Genomic DNA, 21,059 nt, shown 5'->3' on the forward strand with positions numbered 1-21,059 from the left:
CTCCAATGCATGAAAGTGAAAAGTGAAAGTGAAGTCGCTCATTCGTGTCCGACCCTCAGCGACCCCATGGACTGCAGCCCTCCAGGCTCCTCCGTCCATGGGATTTTCCAGGCAAGAGTACTGGAGTGGGTTGCCGTTGCCTTCTCCGTTGGTTATATTACTAGATGTTAAATTCAGTCAGTTCAGTCGCTCAGTCGTGTCCGACTCTTTGTGACCCCATGAATCGCAGCACGCCAGGCCTCCCTGTCCATCACCAACTCCCGGAGTTGACTCAGACTCATGTCCATTGAGTCAGTGATGCCATCCAGCCATCTCATCCTCTGTCGTCCCCTTCTCCTCCTGCCCCCAATCCTTCCCATCATCAGTCTTTTCCAATGAGTCAACTCTTCGCATGAGGTGGCCAAAGTACTGGAGTCTCAGCTTTAGCATCATCACTTCCAAAGAAATCCCAGGGCTGATCTCCTTTTTACTACTTAACAATTATCCTGATTTGCTAATTTGATTATATAGCATTTTACTTTTGGGTGCAGTATCTGCTGGTATGTTATCAACAAGATGTTTTTGTTCAGATAAATCTATTGAATTAACTATTGTCTAATAAAATGAATTATAATCTTAACTAGATGTACAGGCCCTATATAGTATATTCAAACTGTACAACATCAAATCCCTTTAAAATATACTTAAGTGATTAATACAGATGATTTGGAATGAAAACACAGTACACTATATTGGATCAATAAACTAGGCTTTGACTGTAAATAGTGGAAAGTATTCATGAAATAATGGACTATGTACATAAACAAGAGGAAACTGTCACTGATCAAAAATCAAAAACGTTATACAAGAAAGTGGTGAGGTTTCTGACTAACTTACAGACTGGAAAACATTCTAATTACACAAAATCATGTTACTTAAAAAGCTGTCAAAATCTATTACTGTGAAAGTACCAGATTTGTAATTATACAATCTATCTAATACTAAACAGGAGACTGGCTAAATAAAGGATACTGGAAAAGATGCATAAGAATTTATAACAAGGACCACATTTTACATATACTAGTTTCAATAAAAAGATGAATACAAAAACACTTTTCTTTTTGAAAAGGGCAACTACTAAATCAAATAATCTTGCTAGATCTACATGAATCAACATAGTTGCATTTCCAAAGCATGATGCTGCTGCTCTAAGTCGCTTCAGTCGTGTCCGACTCTGTGTGTCCCCATAGATGGCAGCCCACCAGGCTCCCCCATCCATGGGATTCTCCAGGCAAGAACACTGGAGTGGGTTGCCATTTCCTTCTCCAACGCATGAAAGTGAAAAGTGAAAGTGAAGTCGCTCAGTCGTGTCTGACTCTTAGCGACCCCATGAACTGCAGCCTACCAGGCTCCTCTGTCCATGGGGTTTTCCAGGCAAGAGTACTGGAGTGGGGTGCCATTGCCTTCTCCATCAAAGCATAATAAGTAAAAATAAACCAAGGATATGTTTATTGGAAAAGATAGGTTTATGATTTCATTATTTATGTAAATACACAAAGTACCATTATTTTTTTCTGGAATAGTAAACTTCAGGAGAGTGAGAGAAGGGAAATATGTCATGGGAAATGAGTTTAGCTGTATCTGTAATGTCTATCTTATTGGAAAGAGATACGGGAGGGAGAGAGGGAAAGGCAGGGAGAGGGAGAGAGCTAAAGCAGAAACAAGCCAACAAAAACCACTATTTGATGTCATTCACAACCAAATCTATAATCTCAATATATATTTTTCACAGTCCCTTTGAGTATTCGGGAAAAGAAGAGGAAATGAAGAGATGAAATTCTGAAATTTATAATGGCAATCCACTTTGTGTTTAAGCATCCACCTTGCGTTTGCTGCTGCTGCAGCTGCTAAGTCGCGTCAGTCGTGTCCAACTCTGTGTGACCCCATAGACGGCAGCCCACCAGGCTCTCTGTCCCTGGGATTCTCCAGGCAAGAACACTGGAGTGGGTTGCATTTCCTTCTCCAATGCATGCAAGTGAAAAGTGAAAGTGAAGTCGCTCAGTCATGTCCGACTCTCAGCAGCCCCATGGACCGCAGCCTAGCAGGCTCGTCCATCCATGGGATTTTCCAGACAAGAGTACTGGAGTGGGGTGCCATCGCCTTCTCCGACCTTGCGTTTAAGTGGATTCAAAGAAGCACGTCTCTCCACAGTGATGTTCTACCTGCCATCTCAGAGCCACAGCGCTAATTAAAGCTCAAAAGAAAATACTTGGTAATGCCCTTCTGGGAATGGCACTTGAACAGCTAATTTTAGAAATTTTAAATTCTTCCCTTTACTGCATGCTGAAAGACCACTTTGAATTAATTAAATGGAAGCAGTGAAACTATATCGTATTTATAATAATTATAATACAACTTATACTTTCAGTATTCAATCACCAATAACTCTTCCTCTCCTGGTCATCTTCAAAAGGAGTATAAATCAAATAAACTCTCTCAGGGACAGACTTATTTGGATGCACCTTTTAGAACTCGAGGTGTCTGTAGCATACACTGTTGGTGACCATCCATACCTGGAAGCAGCATCTGCACTGATGACTTCTCGCTTCAAGCCCCAGTGACTATGAAAACTCTCTGGTATACGTTGTAAGTCTTATTTACATTTTATAGATGAAACATTGCTAATGAGATTGGGCTGATAATTATTTTAAAGAAAAACCAAGAAAATTTGAATACTTTTAACTATGAGTATTTTTTAATATAAAATGTACGTATTTTTAAAAAGTAGCATTCTATATCTCTACACTCAAATTCAACTACTATTCCTTTTGAATCCCTCCTTCTCTCCTGGTGCACAGGCTATTTCTCACTTCCCCATCTGAATCTCCATCGTTAAGAACAGTATTTTCACAGAACTAGAACAAATAATTTCACAATTTGTATGGAAACACAAAAGACCTCAAATAGCCAAAGCACAAAGCTACAGTCATCAAGAAAGTATGGTACTAGGACAAGGAGAAATATAGATCAATGGAACAAAATAGAAAGTCCAGAGATAAATCCATGCACCTATGGACACTTATACTTGATAAAGCAGGCAAAAATATACAGTGGAGAAAAGAATCTCTTCAACAAGTGGTTCTGGAAAACTGGTCAACCACCTGAAAAAGAATTAAACTAGAACACTTTCTAACACCACACACAAAAATAAACTCAAAATGGATTAAAGACCTAAATGTAAGACCAGAAACTATAAAACTCTTAGAGGAAAACATAGGCAGAAGACTCTCTGACATAAATCACAGCAAGAACCCTCTATGACCTACTCCCAGAGTAATGGAAATAAAAATAAACAAATGGGACCTAATTAAACTTAAAAATTTTTGCACAATTCTTTTAAGTTTAAAAGTATTATTGGTGACTGAATACTGAAAATATAAGTTGTATTATAATTATCGTAGACATGGTTTCATTGCTTCAATTTAATTAATTCAAAGTGGTCTTTCAGCATGCAAGAAAGAGAAGAACTTAAAATTTCTAAAATTTGGTGTTCAAGTGCCATTCCTAGAATGGCACAGTAAACTATAAACAAGGTGAAAAGACAGCATTCAAAATGGCAGAAAATAATAGCAAATGAAACAACTCACAAATAATTAATCTCCAAAATATACAACCAGATCATGCAGCTTAATACCAGAAAAATGAACAATCCAATCAAAAAATGGGCCAAAGAACTAAACAAAAGAAGACATACAGATGGCTAATAAACACATGAAAAGATGCTCAATATCATTCATTTTAAGAGAAATGCAAATCAAAACCACAATGAAGTATCATCTCACATCAGTCAGAATGGCCATCATCAAAAAGTCTACAAACTATAAATGCTGGAAAGGGTGTGGAAAAAAGGGAACCCTCTTACACTGTTGGTGGGCATGCAAACTGTTACAACCAGTATGAAGATTCCTTAAAAAACTGGGAATAGAATTGCCATATGACCCAGCAATCCCACTTCTGGGCATATACTCTGAGGAAATCAGAACTGAAAGAGACACACGTACCTGTATTCACTGCAGCACCATTTACAATAGCTAGGACATGGAAGCAACCTAGAAGTCCACTGGCAGACAAATGGATAAGGAAGTCATGGTACATATACACAATGGAACATTACTCAGCTATAAAAAGAACACATTTGAGTCAGTCCTAATGAGGTCGATGAAGCTGGAGCCTATTATACAGAGGAAAGTAAGTCAGAAAGAGAAAGACAAATACTGTATATTAACACATATATATGGAATTTAGAAAGACAGTAACAATGATCCTACCATGCAGGGCAGCAAAGGAGACACAGATGTAAAGAACAGACTTTTGGACTAAGTGGAAAAAGACAAGAATAGCATTGAAACATGTATAGTCCCATAGGTAAAACAGATGACCAGTCCAAGTTTGATGCATGAAGCAGGGCACCCAAAGCCAGTGTCTGGGACAACCCAGAGGGATAGGGTGAGGAGGGAGGTGGGAGGGGGGTTCATGAAGGGGGTACACAGGTATACCTGTGACAGATTCATGTTGATGTATGGCAAAAACCATCACAGTATGGTAAAATAATTATCCTCCAATTAAAATAAGCTAATAAATTTTTTAAAAGCATGCAAATTGATTTCCTACATCCATTCTCTCCTTATGTTTAATCTGAACAAGCTAGAATGTTACATGTCTCAGTATCTCTAGCATTGAGCGGTACCATACAACTAAATTTGGCTAAAGAGATAGAAATGAAAGTTAGTCTGTATCCCTGAAAAGAATGGAGAGATGTTTTTATGAACCCTTTTTCCTGCTACTGGTTTAGAATGCAAAAATGACAACTAAGGCTCCAACAACCATTTTGGATCATGACTTGACATAAAAATTCTCAAAATAGCTGAGAAGGAAATTTGGTGATTGGGTGCCACCATGATGTCACCATACCAGCCCTGGAAACCTACCTCTTTCAAGTGATAGAGAAATCAACTTCTGTCTTCTTTAAACCACAATTTCTCGGTTTTATGTCACATACAGTTGAATATAATTCTGCTGCTGCTGCTGCTGCTAAGTCACTTCAGTCGTGTCCGACTCTGTGCAACCCACCAGACTCTGCCGTCCCCGGGATTCTCCAGGCAAGAACATTGGAGTGGGTTGCCATTGCCTTCTCCAACACATGAAAGTGAAAAGTGAAAGTGAAGTCATTCAGTCGTGTCTGACTCTTTGCGACCCCATGGACTGCAGCCTACCAGGCTCCTCCGTCCATGAGATTTTCCAGGCAAGAGTACTAGAGTGGGTTGCCATTGCCTTCTCCTCTACATGATATCTATTAAAAATTGTACAAAGACCATTAACATGTTGCTAATATAAACTGTTAAAGACAGCAGAATGTAAAACTCACTTGGCTCCTTCTTCAAGTCCTATCTACTTGAAATCTGTTTAGAAGTTTCCACTGCTATGTGTTTGTGATTCATCCTTCCACTCCCTTTCTCAAAACTTTACATATGTATCCATAGCAAGTATATAGTTTTGTTCTGAGCATTTTCATTAATTTACATGAAGGATAGCATGCTTTGTATGCAACTCACTTTGTTCGTTCCATAATGTCTTAAAGATTTTTATGCACTGATCTATACAGTTAAATTTTATAAATGAGTAAATTTAAAATATTTATATGTATATATCACTTTTTATTTATTTATTTATCAACTAGCACATGTGTCACTTTTTTTCTAGTATTTTTCTACACTCTCCAGAAAGAAATGGCCATCTTTGAATCTGTCTCATCTGACATATAAGTATACTCTAGAGTAGATTCCTAGTCATGTAAGTGTCAGTTGTAGGAACTGCACATTTTCAATTCTCATAGATGTTTCAGGTATTCTCATAAATAAAGATATAGTTAACACCATTTTTACACAGCAAGTACAATCTTGATAGTCTTTACAGATTTACTGTTATGAGTGATGCCTATATAAGTCTAACTTTTATTCACATCCTTACACATTACTATAACCTATATAAAATTTTTATATAATTAGAGTAGACTTCTGTGGTTTCCTACATTATTTGCTTGGTGAGAAAGATGACAGAGAGAAACAAAAAAGATTAAGGGGAGCAACAGCCAAGAGAAACTTAAGACCAACAGAATAAAATCATCAGTATGCTGAAAACAACACTTTCCCTACTTTCTATTACTTAACAATTGATGGGCAGAAAAAGATAAATGGCAATGTGAAAAAGATACAATTTTCTCTGAATAATAATTATTTTCTGTCCCATGGCACCTTCTATTTGACATCTGCTCAAAGTCTCAGCTTTATATCCACAGATAAGCTCTATTTTTATAAATTCAGAAAATAAGGTATAGTGAGATGTTAAAGGCTATGGTGGGCAGGGGAGCCCACGACTATAAATCTTCTATCACATCTAGTCACCTTAATAAACCACATTAGTCTTAGATATTGTGACCATGTGCCCTTAAACAGTAATATCTAAAATGATTACTTTCTTCAAGGTTACATTTTAAATGTTAATTTATGGGAAGCAAGAGCTCTGTAGAATTATCATTTACAGTATGTCAATCTCTTACTTTGAAGTCCAGGGAAGATGTTTGTAAACAGTGAAAACTCAGCTTTATTTATTTATTTTTTTGCAATCATTTTGGTTTCAAAATACATCAAAATATACCTCAAAGACAAAAGAGTCATATTATAATCTTTGACATGTTTTTCAAACAGGAGTGGTTTCTTATGTTTATAAGACATTTTTGCACACCTTCCTTAGATTTTGATGACATAATTTAAAATTATAATACATTTCCCCAGTATAAGGAAAGGTTCAGTTTTCATATGAAATCAACTTAAAAATACTTTCTCACTGGTTCTTCTGTTAATCAGATCAATAATAAGCAATCATTCAATAATATAACAAATTATTTCATTTATATTTGAAAATATATGTGTAACCCAAACTTAATGCATTATTTTATGACTCTTTTTAAATTTCAAAATAAATAACCAAACTAACACCACAAAGTTATTGCCATGAGATTAAAAGCCTAATATGGAACGCTAAAACGTTCTTTTATAAAAATATTTATAACTTTTCTTTAACAATACCTGGTTCAAAATTAAGTGGAATTTTTTGATAAATTTCAGAAAATATGTTTACACACTTAACAAGGTTTCCTCAATAGTCAAAAAACAAAAAAAGACTTAATATTTTACATTAGAACTTCAATACTGGTCCTATGTAAATGGAAAGTGTCTTACTGGGAGCATATGAAAAAGCTTTACTATAATATCTTAGACTTTGTGTTAAAGACAGATACGGGCATGAATTTTGAAAGAGATTCTAACAACTTATATTAAAATAATAATATAACAATAAAATTCAAAATGTAAATAATATAAAATTCAAATTCAATACTATAATAAAATACAAATAATACATGCATTTGAAATTAATTGCCATCCTCAAAAACCTAGCCATACAAAAAAATATACTAACTGGTGCTTTGATTAATACCATATGGAGGCAACAGTCATTTGGTGCAAATAAAACTAGTGCTTTTTGTTGTTATTGTTTTTTCTGCATTTAGACATAATATCATATATCAAATAAAAATATTAATTCAGGTTCCTTTGACAAATGATAAAATGCTTAAGTGATTATTTATGTTAATCTATTTATCTAGCTTGTTTTTTGTTATGTGCTTCACCCTCATCAATAACACAGTTTGACAAGCAACCCTGTTCGGATTTGCTGGAAAGAAATTTGAGAAGCTAGTTTAATAGCAGCAGAAATAAATGTGAAGGATATTATGTCCTTTTCCAGTTCTGTGAAATCAGGCGGCCTGGTGTGCTAAACCTGATGATTTGGCATCCTTAAATCATACATAATAAATTACATTTGAGTACAGAACATCCCCAAACATTTTTCACAGTTCCTTCTAAACTTTTCTCTGTTGAGACACTGTTTTCACTGAACTAAAACATTTTACAAAATATCCCAAAGTAACTTTTTAAAGCGTAGTATCAGGTACCTTTTAATAGTTCTTGTTTTCAAAACAGCATATGTACAAACATTGAGTAAAATATATGTTCAAAGTTGTTTTTTTTTAAAGAAAAAGTTCAAAAAGAAAGTGTAACATTTAAAAATTTTTATGTCTGTTCACTATTCAGCATCTCACAGTTTCTCCTAAAGGACTATTCTGAAAATCATTTTTAGATGTAATCAAAATAACTTTGTGTGGACCTCTCAAGTCAGTACTTTGACAAGACTAGCCAAGAAATAGACATGAGCATCTACCAGTTGTCTGCACTGTATCAGACACTCAGGAGAATATAGAGAACGAGAAGTCACTGTCCTGACTATTACTTTTTTATTGAAAATTGTCTCTCCAAGCAGGTCTAGCAGACGATTGACAATTATTTGCTCCATTTGAATTATTTAAGTCTCCAAAACAACAACAATTTTAAGGGATTTAAGTCAGCCATATTTTTGAGAAATTTTTTCCATTTCATTTTTCAAATTTTTTGACATACAATTTTTGCAGTATTGTCTAAATATAGTCTTTAGTAATCATGTACCCTTTTCATTCTTCCAACAGTCATATTTACTTTTTTCCCTTTATTTTTAAAAATCTATTTTACTAAAGTATAGCTTGTTTACAATGTTGTGTTAATTTCTGCTGTAAAGTGATTCAGTTATACATATATATATATATACACACACATATAATACACTTTTTCATATTCTTTTCCATTATAGTTTATTACAGGGCATTAAATATAGTTCCCTGTGCTACACAGTAGGACCCTGTTGTCTACCCATTATATATATATATATATAATGGCTTGCATCTGCTAATCCAAAACTCCCAATCCAGGTCTCCCCATCCCCTCTTTCCCCTTGGCAACCACAAGTCTGTTCTCCATATTTGTGAACCTATTTCTCTTTTATAAATATATTCATTTGTATCATACTTTATTCCCCATATAGTTGGTATCATACAGTATTCGTCTTCCTCTTTCTGCCTTCAGTTGGTATGATAACCTCTAGGTCCATTTATGTTGCTGCAGATGCATTTTGTTTTTTTTTTATGACTGAGTAGTATTCCACTGTGTACACATACCACATTTTTATTCATTCATCTGCTGATAGACATTTAGGTTGTTTCACAATGGAGTATTACTCAGCCATTAAAAAGAATACATTTGAATCAGTTCTAATGAGGTGGATGAAACTGGAGCCTATTATACAGAGTGAAGTAAGCCAGAAGGAAAAACACCAATACAGTATACTAACGCATATATATGGAATTTAGAAAGATTAACAATAACCCTGTGTACGAGACAGCAAAAGAGACACTGATGTATAGAACAGTCTTATGGACTCTGTGGGAGAGGGAGAGGGTGGGAAGATTTGGGAGAATGGCATTGAAACATGTAAAATATCATGTATGAAACGAATTGCCAGTCCAGGTTCGATGCACGATACTGGATGCTTGGGGCTGGTGCACTGGGACGACCCAGAGGGATGGTATGGGGAGGGAGGAGGGAGGAGGGTTCAGGATGGGGAACACATGTATACCTGTGGTGGATTCATTTTGATATTTGGCAAAACTAATACAATTATGTAAAGTTTAAAAAAAATAAAATTAAAAAAAAATGTCTTTTCAAGGAACACAGGGATGCATGTACCTTTTCAAATTATAGTTTTCATAAGATTCTTCACAGCAAAGGAAACCATAAATGAAAAGACTACCTATGGACTGGGAGAAAATATTTGCAAATGATGCAACTGACAAGAGAATACATTTCCAAAATACACAAACCGCTCATACAACTCAATAACAAAAAACACTCAATCAAAAATGGCAGAAGACCTAAAAAGTCCCTTCCCCAAGGACGATATACAAATGGCCAACAGACACATGAAAAGATGCTCAATATCCCTTATTACTAGAGATATGCAAATCAAAACTACAATCAGGTACCACCTCACATTGGTCAGAATAAGCATCATTAAAAAGTATACAAATAATAAACACTGGACAGGGTGTAGAGAAAATGAAACCCTTTGACACTGTTGGTGGGAATGTAAATTGGTGTTCCACTATGCAGAACAGTGTGGAGATTTCTAAAAAATAGAAACAAAAATAGAGTTGCCATATGATCCAGCAATCCAATTCCTGGGCATGTTTCTTATATTACTGGAGGGAACTTAAATAAATTGTATTTTTGTCCTGAATAGAGCACATTAAAGGAAATAGCTACTACTCCCATTAATTCAATGATTAAATTAAAATTGTAGTTTTCACAGTCTACATGATAATGTAACTAGGTGGCTACAAACTATCTCCGTTTCTTAATCATCATTTTTTACAAAGGAGCATTTTATGCAATTATTAACTTCTACTTATTTGCAATTATATTGTATCTGATTTCTTTTTCTGACATCTCAGTAAGATGAAGGGATAGATACAGCCTTTTTCCTCCCAAGTATAATTTGATAAACTAAAGCATTTTCATTATATTCATCTTTATGTTATCTTTCTCCTTCTAGAGCACACAGAGATATATTCTGTATAGAATAAATTACTATGTTATAGGGGCACACACAATTTAGAATAGCTAACACAATCTAAACCTTTATCAGTGAGATGCATTATACTGGCTTAACAATTTACCTCCACTTTTTAAGTAGTATCAAATACCTAGATGAAAACAAAATTGAAGTTCTCTCAGATTTTTTTTCCTAGTCTACTTTACCCTCACAGAATAGTAATTACTAAACAGAAGAAAAAGAAAGTGGCGGGGGTAGGGGGTGGTAGAGGAGAAGGAGCATGTAGCAAAGCTCTGGTAAAATCCAGTCTGAATGTCTATACTTATATTTTTGTCTCTATTATAACTATACTGTGTTTCTTTACACAATTGAAAACTAGGGTTGCTGGATCATATGGCAACTCTATGTTTATTTACTTAATTTTTTTTAAGTCTCCACACTGTTCTCCATAGTAGCACACCAATTTACATTCCCACTAACAATGTCAAAGCTGATTAATGTTGTAAATAGTAGTTAAATTATGTATCTATAAGCTGAAGAATGGAGAAGGCAATGGCAACCCACTCTAGTATTCTTGCCTGGAGAATTCCAGGGACGGGGGATCCTGGTGGGCTGCCATCTACGGGGTTGCACAGAGTCGGACATGACTGAAGTGACGCAGCAGCAGCAGCAGCAAGCTGGAGAAATTCAATTTATCAACTACTTTCTTTGGGGGCTAGAAATAGAATCTAACTCTGACTAATTCACTGAAAATGAAATATATGGGGAAGGTTTGAAGTGGCTCACAGGAGAAGCTGAAGGACTAGAACTTAGCATCCATAGGAAAAAGAACTACACAGGGCTGAGAGTCCCTTGGACTACAAGGAGATCCAACCAGTCCACCCTAAAGGGGATCAGTCCCGAGTGTTCATTGGAAGGACTGATGCTGAAGCTGAAAACTCCAATACTTTGGCCACCTGATGTGAAGAACTGACTCGTTGGAAAAGACTCTGACGCTGGGAAAGATTGAAGGCGAGAGGAGAAGGGGACGACAGAGGATGAGATGGTTGGATGGCATCACCGACTCAATGGACATGAGTTTGGGATGGAGAGGGAGGCCTGGCTTGCTACAGTCCATGGGGTCACAAAGAGTCGGACACGACTGAGTGACTGAACTGAACTGAACTGAGAATTCAAGAGCAGGAAATAAAGACCAGTTTCTTCAGGGCACAACTTTGGAAATACAGACATTCTAGTTATTTTCAATTTTTTAAAATTGTTATTGTTGTTTAGTTTCATTTCTTTAAAAATCATTGTTCAATGTTAAAGTTCCTGGAAGCATGTCCCACTGGCCAATTTTAAGTCATGTGTCTAACCCTGGGCCAAAGGGATCTGGAGTATCTTCACAGATGGTATCATCAATACTATATCCAATGAGGAAGAGATAATTTCCCAAAGCCAATCCATGATCCTTTGTTGAAGATGTGAACAGATGTTCAGGTGGCAGAACAAATTTCTACTGGTATAACTATTTACAGAGATATGAGTAAAATTCATACATTCACATTTACTATCAATAGAATATATTGATTGACTTGGGTTACTATGTTATAGAGATTATTCTTGTCAATAAATTAATTTAGCTCCATAAATCAATGTCAAGATATATATTCTATTGCAATGTAAGATTTTTCATATATAAATTATCTCATTTGCACTAGAATGTAGATATTACTTTGCATATTTTATACAGAGAAAAGTAGATTCAAAGGTATTAAGAGACATAGTCATGGTTAAAGAGATAAAAAGGCAAAGAGACAGAAATTCAAGCCATTTTCAGTTTTGATTTTATTTTAAATGTTAAGTGCTCAGAAGTTCCATGGGTTTATCAGTTACGTTTTGTATTATAAGAAAAAGAAAGACTTAACTTCAATCAATATTTTTTATAAAGTAATGATTTCTATATTTTTCTACAAAGAGTATTAAATAAGAAAAAATTTGCTTTCTTAAACAGTGATGATTCTGCATAATTTACTATCTACTTATGAATATTTATGTAAGGTAGTTATCAAATTTCCCAAACCTGCATTTTCTTTTCCAATAAAGAGACTCTTTCTGTTTATTTGTATTATGACACCCATTATACCTCTTGCTTTTTAAAAAGTAATTTAGCTTCTCTCTCCATGTTGGATCTCTGTCTTTTTTAATCAAATGTATTATGGAATCTAATGAAATTCATTTTTTTATACTTGACAATTTCCCAGGTATCTATATTTTCATTTAGGGGTGTGTGTGTGAAATGTGCTCTGGTCTTTGTAATCCTGATACAAACTACAGAATTTTCATATACTCTTCCTGTTGCTTATGCTTTCTTTCACTTAGTCTTTCTTTTGCCCTCAAACCCCAACTCTGTTTTCATTTATTTAAGTCTTAACTTCGGGCAGGGGATTGTGAGAGTGCTTTCACACTCAGATTTAAACTGATCAGATTTAACCTAAGTAGTGACAGATTTAACAAGTACTGACAGTTTAAATGATACAAATAAATGTTGAAATCAGGAGCTATGCTTGGAAGCACTGATAACCCAAACAATGTGGTTGAAAAGAGAATAGACAGGAACTACCATGATTCTGGAAACTGGGAGATGCTTCTCTTCCTTGACCTCTCATTGTACTATTTGTCTTGATAAGAATAATGTTGGTCTTTTTATGGGAATGGCAGTTTCCATAGTTTTTGTTTGTATATTATATTGTTTGTGTTTAGTTTTCAAACACAGAAAAACTTACAGAAATGGATATAAAAGGGACCTATGTATTATTTGAAGACAATTGATTAAAAAAAAAATGCCTTTTCATACTGTTCATGGGGTTCTCAAGGCAAGAATACTGAAGTTGTTTGCCATTCCCTTTTCCAGTGGGCCACATTTTGTCAGAACTCTCCACCAAGACCCGTCTGTCTTGGGTGGCCCTACATAGCATGGCTTAGTTTCATTGATTGCAGCCATGAAGTTAAAAGACGCTTACTCCTCAGAAGGAAGTTATGACCAACCTAGACAGCATATTAAAAAACAGAGACATTACTTTGCCAACAAATGTCCCTCTACTCAAGGCTATAGTTTTCCCAGTAGTCATGTATGGATGTGAGAGTTGGACTGTGAAGAAGGCTGAGCGCCGAAGAATTGATGCCTTTGAACTGTGGTGTTGGAGAAGACTCTTGAGAGTCCCTTGGACTGCAAGGAGATCCAACCAGTCAATCCAAAAGGAAATTAGTCCTGAGTGTTCATTGGAAGGACTGATGTTGAAGCTGAAACTCCAATACTTTGGCCACCTGATGCGAAGAGCTGACTCTTTGAAAAGACCCTGATGCTGGGAAAGATTGAAGGCAGGAGGAGAAGGGGATGAGAGAGGATGAGATAGTTAGATGGCATCACCGACTCAATGGAGATGAGTTTGAGCAGGTTCTGGGAGTTGGTGATGGACAGGGAGGCCTGGCATGCTGTGGTCCATGGGGTCGCAAAGAGTCGGACATGACTGAGCAACTGAACTGAACTGATGCTAAAAATTTACATATTAGCCTTGAATTTTTGTTAAAAGCTGAATACTACAATGTTATATATACTAAATAATTATCCCACTTTATTATATATGTACATACATTTGTGTGTTTATATATTTAATATACTTGTGTATTTACATATATCATACATAATATATATGGGTATATACATACATACAATTTTGGGGGGCTCCAAAATCACTGAAGATGGTGACTGCTGCCATGAAATTAAAAGGCGCTTACTCCTTGGAAGAAAAGATGACCAACCTAGATAGCATATTCAAAAGCAGAGACATTACTTTGCCAACAAAGGTCCGTCTAGTCAAGGCTATGGTTTTTCCTGTGGTCATGTATGGATGTGAAAGTTGGACTGTGAAGAAGGCTGAGCACCGAAGAATTGATGCCTTTGAACTGTGGTGTTGGAGAAGACTCTTGAGAGTCCCTTGGACTACAAGGAGATCCAACCAGTCCATTCTGAAGGAGATCAGCCCTGGGATTTCTTTGGAAGGAATGATGCTAAAGCTGAAACTCCAGTACTTTGGCCACCTCATGTGAAGAGTTGACTCATTGGAAAAGACTCTGATGCTGGGAGGGATTGGGGGCAAGAGGAGAAGGGGACGACAGAGGATGAGATGGCTGGATGGCATCACTGACTGGATGGACGTGAGTCTGAGTGAACTCTGGTAGTTGGTGATGGACAGGGAGGCCTGGCGTGCTGAGATTCATGGGGTCGCGAAGAGTTGGACATGACTGAGCGACTGAACTGAACTGAAACTTATGCATGATCATTCTACAGAAAATAGTATATATATTTAAGCCTTTTAGAGGCACTAATTAATGTAATAAAGAGACATTCCTTTGTTTAATGGAAATATAGCTTCTAGAACAGATTATCCAAATGATCAATGACAAGCTATCAGTAGGAGGGACAAAGTCCAAAGTTCCAAATTCTTTCTCTACAGCTTACTTTCTTTAAGACAGTAGCTGAACATGTTGTTACCTAATGAAATCAGGTTACAAGTTCTTTTTCTACAGTGCAAGTTTCATGGAGGTAATATTATATCTACACATTTTTATAGCCCTTTATGTCTGGCACAGTGGACTTGAACATTTTAATCAATGAAATAAATAGTGATTATATGACTGCTTAATGAAAATGGTCTATTTTGATTTCATCCTCACAGAATTAAGCTTTTGCTACCTGGGGACTTTTGTTCTTCTTGGTTTAAATTTAATAAGTAGAGACATATTTTTCTTCATAAAATATTGTAACTAAATCCTTCCTTCTCAGTCTTTATGTAATATTACAGCACATTCAATATCTAAATACAAAGATGTTCCTTGCTGCTGCTCAGTCCCTTCAGTCGTGTCCAACTCAGCCCACCAGGCTCCCCCGTCCATGGGATTTTCCAGGCAAGACTACTGCAGTGGGGTGCCATTGCCTTCTCCAAAGATGTTCCTTACTGTATATCCAACTCTGCTTATAACAGAGTTTGTGTTCAATCATTTTTTTTTTTTTTACCTGTCAACTGAGACTTCCACGGTTACAACTGTCATTCATTCTACAAATCTGAATAAATGTCGTAACCAAAACCAAACCAAAATCACTGAAATCATAAGTGAGGATAAACTTTATCCACCTAAAATTTAAAATGGGAGGAAACATTTTTTTTTTGGTCTTCTTGCCTTCATAAGAGTGAGGATGTTTTCATTTCATTTTTAATTTTGCACAAGAATTGCACCATTACCCACACTGTAGCTTTATTACTCTTTTCCTATTTTTGTTATTAACATTTCTAGGTCATTCTTCAACTATAAAGTAGTTAGCACTTCCATTTCACAGTTTGCGGCAATCTGGGCCTAGTGATGTTAGTATCCTGTTATCTTAATTTATTTTCCACGTTCTTGATATTAAGAATTAAAGCAAACAGTAGAGAAAGTGAATGGGATGACAATGTGAGAGGGAGCAAGAAGCAGGTAGAAGTTAAAGACTGAACTGTCACATAATACGCAGTCTTTGGCCTGACTTTTAAAGAGATGTTAGCACTGAGGTATCTTACAACTGTGCCCAGTCGTGTCTGACTCTTTGCAATTTCATGGACTGTAGCCCACCAGGCTCCTCTGTCCATTGGATTTTGCCAGCAAGGATACTGGAGTGGGTTGCCATTTCCTCCTGCAGGGGATATTCTTGACTCAGGGATCAAACCTGTGTCTCCTTTCGCTCTTGGATTGGCAGGAGGATTCTTGACCACCGAGCCACCTGGCAATCACCACCTTATGCCCAATGTTCTTCAAATTTATTTTTAAAAATATGTGTACTGATTGATTCCAGTCCTCCAGTTTTTATGGGATTTTTAATAGAACAACCTTGAAATTGATCAGCTGTCAAAAGTGCTAGAGAGCAACCATTGAATGAACCTAAGTATAGGCATATCTCAGAGATACCGGGGGGTTCAGTTCCAAACTACCACAATAAAGCAAGTATCAGTAGAGAAGCTCACATGAATTTTTTGGTTTCCCAGTGAGTATAAACGTTATGCTTACACTATGATCTATTAAGTATACAACAGCGTTATGTCTAAAAAACAATATACACACCTTAATTAAAAAATACTTTATTGCTAAAAAATGTTAACGTTCATCATAACCATTCACCTTCAGTGAATTATGTTTTTGCTGGTGTAAGATCTTGCCTGAATCTTAATGGCTGCTGACCAATCAGGGTGGTGGTTGCTAAAGGTTGGGGTGGCTGTGGCAATTTTTTAAAATAAGACAACGATGAAATTTGTTGCATCGATAGACTCTTTCACAAATTATTTTTCAACAGTATCAATTCAGTTTTGATACTATCTATCCACAGTAGAACATCTTTCAAAATTAGAGTTAATCCTCCCAAATCCTGTCACAACTTTATTGTGACACAATAATATTTGTGTCACAAATATTATATTACAAATTTATATTACACACAAATTTATATTACCTAAATTTAGGTAATATTCTAAATATTTTGTCATTTCAATAATCTTCACAGCATCTTCACCAGTAGATTGCATCCTAAGAAACACTGTTTTTGCTCATCCATAAAAAGCAACTCTTCATGCATTAAAGTTATAACATGTGAAGTGAAAGTCACTCAGTTGTGTCCAACTCTTTGTGATCCCATAGACTATGCAGTCCATGGAATTCTCCAGGCCAGAATACTGGAGTGGGTAACTTTTCCTTCTCCAGGGGATCTTCCCAACCTCAGGGATTGAACCCAGGTCTCCCCACAAGCAGGCAGATTCTTTATGAGCCACAAGGGAAGCCCAAGAATACTGGAGTGGGTAGCCGATCCCTTCTCCAGCAGATCTTCCCAAACCCAGAATTGAACCAGGGTCTCCTTCATTGCAGATGGATTCTTTATCAACTGAGCTATCAGGGAAGCCAGATTGCAGCAATTAAGACACATCTTTAAGCTCCACTTCTAGTCCTCTTGTCATTTCCACCACATTTATAGTTACTTTCTCCACTAAAGTCTTGAACCCTTCAAATCATCTGCAAGAATTGAAATCAGCTTCTTCCAAATTCCTATGTATATTGATATTTTTACGTCTTTCCATGAATCACAAATATTGTCAATGGCATTTAGATGGTAAATCCTTTTCAGAAGGTTTTCAATTGATTTTGCCCAGATTCATTAGAATAATCACAATTATGTTAGCTAAGGCCTTACAAAGTGTATTTCTTAAATAATAAGACTTAAATTTCTACATTACTCCTTGATTTATGGGCTGCAGAATGGATGATGTATATAAGTGTTCATGAAAAGAAGATCAATCTGATTATACATGTCCATCAGAGTTCTCAAATGACCAAAGAGTGGTAATACTTTGAATAAAATCTTTTTATTTCTTGAAAAGAGGTCTCAACAGTGGTCTTAAAATATTCTCTAAACCATATTGTAAACAAATGTCTTGTTATCCAGGATTTGTTTTTCCATTTGCAGAGCACAAGCCGAGTAGATTTAGCCTAATACTTAAGAGGCCTTAGAATTTCCAGAACTGTAAATGAGTACTGGCTTCAACTTAAAGTCACTGTCTGCATTAGCCTCTAACTATAGAGTCACCCTGCCCTTTGATGCTTTAAAACAAAACACTGACTTCTCCTCTCTAGCTATGAAAGTCTTATTTGGCATCTTCTTCCAACAGAAGGTTGTTTTGCCTACATTGAAAATCTGTTGATTAGTGTAGATAATCTTAGTTAATCATCATAGCTAGATCTCCTGGATAATTTGCTGCAGTACTTGTTATATCTACTTCAGTACTTGTTATATCACCTTGTACTTGATCTTGTGGAAATGGCTTCTTTCCTTAAACCTCATGAGTCAACATCTGCTCTTTAATCTTTTCTTCTGCAGCTTCCTCACCTCTCTCAGCCTTCACAGAATTAAAAAGCCTTAAGGCCTTGCTCTGGCTTAGGATGTGGCTTAAAGGAATGCTGTGACTGGCTTGATTTTCTATCCAGATCATTCAAAATTTCACATACCAGCAATAAGGCTGTTTCACTTTCTTATAATTCATGTGTGCACTGAAGCAGCACTTTTAATTCCCTTCAAGAACCTTTCCTTTGTATTCAAAACGTGGCTATTTGCAAAAGAGGCCTAACTTTTAGCTCATCTTTACTTTCAACATGCCTTTCTTACTAAACTTAATCATTTCTAGCTTTAGATTTCAAGTGCGAGATATGCCACACTTCCTTTCACTTAAATACTTATTGCAGGATTATTAATCGGCCAAATTTCAACACTGTTGTGTTTCAGGGAATAAGGAGGCCCATGGAGAAAGAAAAGACTGGTGAGTGGTCAGTTTTTCAGTGGATCAGTGAGAACACAGAATTTACTGATCAAATTTGCCATCTTATATGGTCATAGTTCACAATGCCTTGAAATAATTATAATAGAAATAAAGATCCCTGACCACAGATGACCATAACAAATAATGAAAAAATGTGAATATTGTAATAATTTCCAAAATGAGACACACAGACTTAAAGTGAGCAAATGATGTTGGAAAAAATGGTGCTGACAGGCTTTCTCAATGCAGCATTGTCACAAATGTTAAAATTGTAAAAATGCAATATTTCTGAAGCACAATAAAGCAAAGCACAATAAAAATGAAGTGTACCTGTATTCAAAATAAAATGAGAAACTGAATTTTTCCTCCCATTTCCATCAAAATAAGGCTAAACTTCCTAACTTCCTTAATGATTCATTCCTCTTTGTTACTTTTGAGTAATACTACAAGAAAACTGTGCAGTTAGATGTGAAACCAGGATATGGGGAAGGAATAATATTTATGAAGAGGAAGATAGTCAAGAAGGGAATTGAGACTGAAAACTGAACAAAACAAATTGAAATGGATTAAATATTTACCCTGAATAAATTACAGGAAAGAGCATTTTAAGTGTTTTGCTGCTATAAAGGAATGGGGGCACTCATAAATAAATTAAGATTAAATTGTATTAGAAAAATGAAATTAAATGAAATTACTTATTTCCTGTCTATGTTCAAGGTTTTCATCTAGATCCTCAAAGATAGGATTAAAAGAAATACACAAACATCACAAAGCAGTGACACTTTAAAGAAAAAGCCCTGGATATTGAGGCCAATTTCTATCCCTGCTCTGCCTGTATCAGCCATGTGGTTTATAATCTGAAGAAGAACAAGACTGAGGTGCCCCCTAACTGGGTTGTTGTAAGAATCTAATGCGAAGTAATAAATTACAAAATGGTATAAACATCTAAGAGACTGTTATTCTCATTGCTCTTGAAGAACGTATAGCATAGCAGTAGTATCTTAGCATAGGAAAGAATCTTTTAAAAACTTCCAATCAAATTCCATTTAAGAAAGGAGAAAAAAAATAGTGGTGAGCCTCAGATTACATATATGAGGTTGGTGCAAAAGTAATTGCGGTTCTGTCTTGCATATAAGGGTCATCATTACCATCTTTCTAAATTCCATGTATATGCGTTAATATACTGTATTGGGAGAAGGCAAGGGTGGGATGATTTGAGAGAATAGCATTGAAACATGTATATTACCATAGATGATATAGATGACCAGTCCAAGTTCGATGCATGAAACAGGGCACTTAAAGCTAGTACACTGGGACAATCCAGAGGGATGGGTTGGGAGGGAAGTGGAAGAGGGATTCGGGATGGGGGAACACATGTACAACCATTGCTGATTCATGTCAATGTATGGCAAAAACCACCACAATATTGTAAAGTAATTAGCCTCCAATTAAAATAAATAAATCTATTTAAAAAAATAAAAGAAAAATTTTGAGTCTAACATAAAAAAAAAAGCAATTGTGGCTTTGCATTGTTGAACTTTGCTGTTTGATATTGGAATACATTCTTAAAGGTGGTTATGTTATACATCATTTTAATGCACATTTCTCACTTTATGCTGTTTTGTTAATGACTTATTACTGTTTATTTTATACTTGTTTTAGACTACAGAAATGATGCTAGACAAAAAGCAAATTTGAGTTCAAAATGGGTCATAAAGTAGCAGAGACAACTTGCAACATCGACAATGCATTTGGCTCAGAAACTGCTAACAAACATACAATGCAGTGGTTCAAGAAGTTTTGCAAAGGAGAAGACAGCCTTGAAGATGAGAAGAACAATGGCCGGCCATCAAAAGTAACAAGGACAAACTGAGAGGATCATCGAAGTTGATCCTCTTACAACTACAGAAACTGCTGAAGAACTCAATGCTGACCATTCTGTGGTTGTACTGCATTTGAAGCAAATTGGAAAAGTGAAAAAGCTTGATAAGTGGGTGTCTCATGGGCTGACCAAAAATCAGAAAAAATGTTATTTTGAAGTGTTGCCTTCTCTTATTGTACTTCTCTTAATGCAACAACAAGGAACCATTTCTTGATTAGATTGTGACGTGTAAT

General features: G+C 35.9%; 1 protein-coding gene across 2 annotated transcripts in view; it reads right to left on the bottom strand.

The window, feature by feature from the left end:
• Positions 1-21,059, bottom strand: part of LOC129646351 (uncharacterized) — a 572,274-nt gene that overhangs the window by 391,265 nt on the left and 159,950 nt on the right. The gene's annotated exons all lie outside the window — the stretch shown is intronic.

This window comes from Bubalus kerabau, chromosome 3 (assembly GCF_029407905.1).
Source record: "Bubalus kerabau isolate K-KA32 ecotype Philippines breed swamp buffalo chromosome 3, PCC_UOA_SB_1v2, whole genome shotgun sequence".
Classification (NCBI taxonomy): Eukaryota; Metazoa; Chordata; class Mammalia; order Artiodactyla; family Bovidae; genus Bubalus; species Bubalus kerabau.